Source organism: Sesamum indicum, unplaced genomic scaffold (assembly GCF_000512975.1).
Source record: "Sesamum indicum cultivar Zhongzhi No. 13 unplaced genomic scaffold, S_indicum_v1.0 scaffold00192, whole genome shotgun sequence".
Classification (NCBI taxonomy): Eukaryota; Viridiplantae; Streptophyta; class Magnoliopsida; order Lamiales; family Pedaliaceae; genus Sesamum; species Sesamum indicum.
The window spans coordinates 27,105-34,345 of NW_011628087.1; the positions used below are offsets into that span (position 1 = coordinate 27,105).

The 7,241-nt window shown below is 31.8% G+C and overlaps 1 long non-coding RNA gene across 1 annotated transcript; it reads left to right on the plus strand.

Moving 5' to 3' along the window:
- Positions 1-912: 912 nt before the first annotated feature.
- On the plus strand, positions 913-6,924 carry LOC105179711. Its single transcript, XR_849339.1, has 3 exons — positions 913-989; positions 1,120-1,263; positions 6,665-6,924. It is a non-coding gene; the product is annotated as an uncharacterized LOC105179711 (long non-coding RNA).
- Positions 6,925-7,241: the final 317 nt, after the last annotated feature.

The following is a 7,241-nucleotide window of genomic DNA, read 5'->3' on the forward strand; positions in this document are numbered from 1 at the left end:
TGTAGAAACTGCTAGAGGATGGTCAGCCTTTGGCAAAGAACTAAATAAATTGGTACAAAAAATTCTTACGCACATTAGTATATCTGTATAACTTTAATATAATTGCAATTCAATTCCAAACTTAAATTACTCGACTACAGTTCATCAATGAAATCCAATCCTCAAAGTGTAATAATCACTAAAATTATGAATCAAGTATGTAACATTTATCTGTACCTATCTTTATATACCAAATCATTAATTATATTTTTCAGATTAAAACACACCCACCATACATATTTCTTTCAAAATATCCGAATTTCAATAGATCCTTCGGTAAAAATATAGTCAAATTTCAAGAAATTTAAAATGATTGAACTTGCAAGAAAGGTATACTTCATTTTTGGGTGTCAACTTTTGAGTGTCAATTTTAACTTCATCACTACTTTAAGTTTTTTAATTTTACTCAAAAACTGGAGTTGTATATAATAAAGACAAATGTTTGATTACAATATAACAATACGTACATATTGATGAACTCTTTAATCAATTTTCATAAATATTAGCTCTTTTTTTTTTTTTTTTGCCTATTATGGAAGAATCTAATATAGAAAATAATTTATTGTATTGTATTCATAGATAGCATCAATATATACATTTGTTTCTAAAAATGCTTTCTGTCTAATTATTACATAATATTAAGTAATAACAAACTAAAAAAGAAGAAATTAATAGGAAAAAATGATCAGAAAAAGACAGAACGTAACTTCCGAGGCTTCTGCTACCTCCTGTCGAGCTTTGTTTTTTGAAACACTCACACATACGGAAACAACATTTACGCACACTTTCTCAGTCAACCACTCACACTTCACATTTCCTCACGCTTTTCTCGCTCAAACACTCTCACTACAGAACACTGTTCAAGTCCATAAAGTACTACGCTTAGAGAGCCCTAGGAACGTTACATTTGAATCCTTCGGTAGCCAAAAATGGAAGAAAACTCCAGAAATGTAAGATGAATTTTGTGCAGGCAACTCCATTATTCCTTTTCTCAATCATTTGATTCTTTCTTTTTCCTTCTTTAATTCTTTTTACTGAATCGATTTGTTAATTCGTCATTGCCGTATAATTTTCCAACAGAATTCTTCAAGAACATACACTAACGATTTTGGCCGGATTATTTCATCCGACCCAAATTCAAATTCATCTTGTGAAGATTCCGGTGATGTGCTGTCGCCGGATCCCATCTCTTGTGCTCTGCCGGCAAGATTAATGTAGCCTCAGGTACATAGTTAATTAATTTTCTTTTTGTTTCTCCAATTGGTTTCTATTTAATTTCCTTTCCTGTCAAAGTTTAAAAATAAATATTTAATTTTTTAATATATTAAGAATTTTTTTCCATAATTAAGGTTAAACAAGAAATCTGGAACCCATTCTTGAGGCTATAGAAATCATGCTTAATAAAACTTGTCTTTTCTTTTTTCCTTATTTTTTAATATATTTTCTTACCCTGACCAGTACCTGCAGTGACTAAACTCATATTTGAAAACAGTAATTTTTATTTCACTAACTTTACCTTATATTAAGCACAAAACGGGGGATGAAGAGAAAGTGCAAAAGCAGTGGTGATGACCTGACCTAGGCTCAAACCAAACCTGATTGTGCCTGTTTTTTTTTCTTTTTTTTTATCAAGATGAGATACTTTTTTAACAAACTTAAATAATTTATGCTTTTATTTTAAATAAATAAATTATAAATTAAACCAAACAATCAAAACTACAAATAGAACTAGCTAAGACCATATAAAGACCAAAAAAGATTTAAAATAAATTTAAAAAAATAACAATGAATTTTAGTGAATTGTTGTACTAATATAGAAGTAGAAGAATAAAGGTAAAATTTTTAGAGTTTCAAAAGTATAAAAAATAGAGAATAGCTAAGCTAAAAAAATAAAATAAAACTTATATGTCATGTATTATTTTAAAAAAGAAGTGCCTCGATTAGGTCGGTCCGCTAACTTGACCCAGGGTTAAGAGCTCCTAGGTCATTGGGTTGGGCCTATCCGAAGTATTGATACTTGGAATTAGCCCAGGATTGGCCTAGATTCGACCAACCAACTTTTGTTTATTGGGTCAATCACATCCTAGGTTGAGTCCCTCTTGAGCCCGACTCTTTAGGCATCTTGATCAACGACTAGCAACCATGTGTTTAGTCCATGACCATTGAATTAACATTAGTTTCGTGGAAGTTTCTCAATTACAAGATATAATGTGAGATCCCTATGACCAACAAAACAAAATTATTAGTAATTTTTATTTTGGGAAGCACGAATATGAATTCTCTATGCACAATGAACAAAAATAGAGGAAAAAAAAAATAGTTGAGCACATTTCATACATCAACAACCATTATAATTGCTTGTTGAATGATGATAATATGATTAAGAAACCAAATGATTATTGCATCTCTTTGACTCGAAATCTGAAGATTTGATTAATTAAATAATTAAAATTTAAAACTTGGGGAGAACATCCCAAATTTGGATATCTACTTGACCAACTTTCATTTTGAGAAAATATAAACGTTTGACGGTATTATAGAGAAAATAGAATATCACAAATGCCGAAATATTTTGTGGTAATGATAAGAGTACGAAAGGAGGAAAAAGAATAGTAAATAAATAAATAAAATTAAAATTGAAAAAAAAATAAAACCACAAAAAAAGATTGCGACCTCAACTTAGAGTACTAACTAGCATGCTCATGGTATAATATCTTTAATTACATTAATGGGGTATCTTCCATAATTATTTACAGTTTTTCTTATTTACTATGATTTGTTGACAAAAACTTTCTCATTCTGTCATGTTTGGAAGTCCCATAAGTTATTAATTGTTGCCACTATTGTATATTCTCTCTTCATCACCATACATATATTATTTTTTTTGTAATAAGTCTTTTAGTTCCCAACATTGGTTTTCCATGCAATGATTTAGAAGGCGTTAATTCCCTTACATTATCCTACTTGGCACAAAATTGGATCTCTTGGTATGTCGTTTTTCATACTTTGGACAATAAATGTTACTTTTAGTATTTCTGATCTCGGCTCTCTGATCCATCTGTCTATTTAGTGTTCTATACATCTTTCTCAATTTGCCAACTTTTTTCATATCGAAAGTATATTTTCTTTAAAAACTCTCAATCAGGATATCTTACTTATAATTACATTTTTGAACCTTTCAACATAACCAATTTTTGTTGATATATAGATCCAAATTACTCTATACAAATAATATAATCCAACAACGAAAATTTGATCAATGTAACTTATTTTCTTTCAAATTTGCTCATGTAGATAAGCTAGTAATACTTTACACTAAGCATGAGATAAAGTAGCATCTCAGCACACTTGATTTTTAATCACTTCATAACAAGTTGAAGAGAAATTCAAACTTTTACAAAGGTTTAGTTAGCACTGAAGTCTGTCAATAAAGAAATAACCCATGACCAAGATTGGAGCTGTTGCAAGTAGCACTGAAGTCTGTCAATAAACAAATAACCCATGACTAAGATTGGAGCTGTTGCAAGTTGAAAGAGCCATTTATAATACTAGGTAGAGGACCGCTGTCATGAAGTATTTCATGTGGATTTGGAATGAAAGATATCGGGTAAGAAAGGCGGCAATGCATCAATCACTACCTACAGATACAAATGGTGGTGCAACATATCATTATACGGCAAGAACAATGCTATATCCACGTAGCATGGTGATGATGCAATTTGTGATGAAGGTGTTGGTGACCAAAATCTAAAAAGTGGCCAACTTAGAGAGTGACAATATTGAAACAACTCTATTTGGGCATGCACATAGGGTGGTAATGATGCTACAAAAGTGGTTGTGGGGAAGCTAAGATGATTAAATGACCACAAAAAAAATTCATATTGATGGTGGTGGGTTCCATGATATACCAAATACGGGCAGATTTTGGATAGGGCTATGCAGTACAGTGGTTTTTGAATCAGGGTTATGTCATTTATGTCAATTTTAATAGTTATAACCATTGGTGAGATGATGGTATGAATACAAAAATGACATACTGGTAACCCATGTAAACTCTTTTCTAAAACAAACATTTTATGTCGCGGTAATGCTAAATGAGAATTCTATAGACAAGTGGTTTAGCGGCCCTCATATGATTGGCAGTTGGTTTCATGACCGCCATCCAATGCGCAACCCAACTGGACGATTATCAATTGGTGTGTAGGCTTTGTTGTGATGTTCAAGTAAATGTAAATATACAAAATGAGCATAACAAAGTAGAGGGAAAATAAGAGAATACTCATTTTATTCACTTGAAAATAATATTACATGACATCTATTAATTATCAGAATAAAATACCTCTCGACAAATCTAATTGGTTTTTTGGTCATTTATTCTAATAAAAAGGTTGTAGGTCATTGGGTTGGGCCTATCCCAAGAATTGATAGTTGGGATCAGCCTAAGATTGGCTTGGATTGGACCAATGTACTTTTCTTTATTGGGTCAATCAGACCTAGGTTGGGTCCCTCTTGAGCCCGACTTTTTAGGCATCTTGATCATCGACTAGCAACCATGTGTGTAGTCCACGACAGTTGAATTAACATTAGTTCGGTGAAAGTTTTTCAATTACAAGATATAATGTGAGATCCCTATGACCAATAAATCTAAAATAGTACTAATTCTTAATTTTTGATTGAAGAATATGAATTATCTATGTGTAATGAATAAATATAGAGGAAAAAATAGTCGGACACATGGCATACATCAATATCCAATATAAATGATTGTTGAATGATGATAATATCATCAAGAAACCAAATGATTATTGCATCTCTTTGACTCGAAACCTGAAGATTTGATTAGTTAAAGAATTCATATTTAAAACATAGGGAGAACATCCCAAATTTGGGTATCTACTTGACCAACTTTATTTTCTGCAAAATATAATTGTTTGAGGGTATTGTGGAGAAAATAGAATATCAAAGAGGTGGAAATATTTTGTGGTAAAGATATGAGTATGAAATCAGGACAAAGAATAGTAAATATATAAATAAAATTAATATTACAAAAAAAATAAAATCAAAAGAAAGGATTGTGACCGCAACTTAGAGTACTAACTACCATGGCTCACAATTTAATATCCTTAACTATATTAATGGAGAAGAGAAGACATTAATTACGGTATCTTCCATAATTATATACATTTTTTCTTATTTACTATGATTTGTTGATAAAAAAGTTTCTCTGTTTTTCATGTTTGGAAGCCCCACAAGGTACTAATTGTTTTAACTATTATATATTCTCTCTTCATCACCATAAATATGTATACATTTTTTTTCTTGTAATAAGTCTTAGTGCACAACATTGGTTTGCCATGCAATGATTTTGAATGCGTTAATTCCCTTATATTATCCTACAAGGCACAAAATTGTATCTCTTAGTATTTTGTTTTTCATACTTGGGACAATATATGTTACATTTTGTGTTTCTGGTCTTGGCTCTCTGATCCATCTATCTATTTAGTATATTCTCTACATCTTTCTCAACTTGCCAACTTTTTTCATATCCAGTGTATATTTCCATTTAAAACTCCCATTCACGATTATCATACATAAAATTACTTTTTCCAGCCTTCAAACCAATCCAATTTTCGTTTATATAATTGAAGGTCCACTGCTTACTAAAATATTTAGATTAAAAGTACTCTATTCAAATTATATGATCCAACAACAGAAATTCGATGACTGTAACTTCTTTTCCTTTCAAATTTGCTCTTGTGGAGAAGCTAGCAATACTTAAACCAAGTATGACATAAAGTAGCATCTCAATACGCTTGATAATTAATCTCTTGATAACAAGTTGAAGAGAAAATCAAACTTTTACTAAGGTTTAGTTATCATTGAAGACTGTCAACAAAGAAATCACCCATGACCAAGATTGGAGGTGGTGCAAGTTGAAAGAGCCATTTATAATACTAGGGAGAAGACCTTTATTATGAAGTATTTCATGTGTATTTAGAACGAAAGATATCGGGTACGAAAGGAGGCAATGCATCGATCACAGGATGCAAATACAAATGTTGGTGCAACGTGTCATTATTCATCAAGGTGCCCAAAATCTGATGTGGCCAAATTGGAGAGTGACAATGTTGAAACAACTAAATTTGGGCATGCACATAGGGTGGTAAAGATACTACAAAAGTGGTTGTGGGGAAGTTAAGATGATTAAATGACTACCAAAAAAATTCATATTGATGGTGGTAGGTTCCATGGTATACCAAATACAGGCAAATTTTGCATAGGCTATGCAATACTATGGCTTTTATCAGGGTGATGTCATCTATGTCAATTGTAATAGTTATAACCATTAGTGAGATGATGGTACAAGTACAATGATGACATAATGGTAACCCATGTAAATTCTTTTCTAAAACAAACATTTTATGTTCAGTAACTAATACTAAATGGGAAGTCTATAGACAAGTGGTTTAGCGGCGCTCATATGATAGGGATCTTTTAATTAATACCGTTTGGCATTCAGTTTGTGAAGCAACGATTCTTCAACATTTTTTATGGTTTCTAGTAGCCTACAATTAAACCTTCAATATCAATATGATCGTCGGAATTGATGAATAACTGGTTGCAGGTCAACAAACGATTGCAATAACATTTAAATGCAAGTGGTGTTCCTATATTAAGAAGATTATACATGTGTTCCTTTGGAGTTTTAAGGTGCGAAGGTGTTGCAATTATTTGGTAGTTTCTTCCAGTTGTAGTTTTTAATAGCAGATTTGGTGATAATGATAGTTCACCATTAATGGAGGCGAACAACAACCTTCTTGATTGAGGGACATATACGTATCCTTGTATAGTTTCTTGTTCTATGGTTTTCTGGGACAACTTGAAACAAGCCAAACACTTGGGTCATTGTTTTTCAACTTAAACGATCATCTTGAGGGTGCATCACCGATTATAGTTGTTGCTAAAGCAAGTGTACTTAAAAGACAAAAAAGGAAAGGTGATTTAAATGTTGATGACACATGGATTCACTTCCCACAACAACTTCGTACCATGGTGCATCTTAAGAGAATCGTAAGAGGTGGGAGCATGCAAGGTTGTGCAAAGTAACCAAGGAGATGTGGTAATTGTGGTTGTGAGTATTTACATTATCAAATGATCATTTTATCAAAGTTTCAAATTGGGTGAAGAATATAATTTGTAAA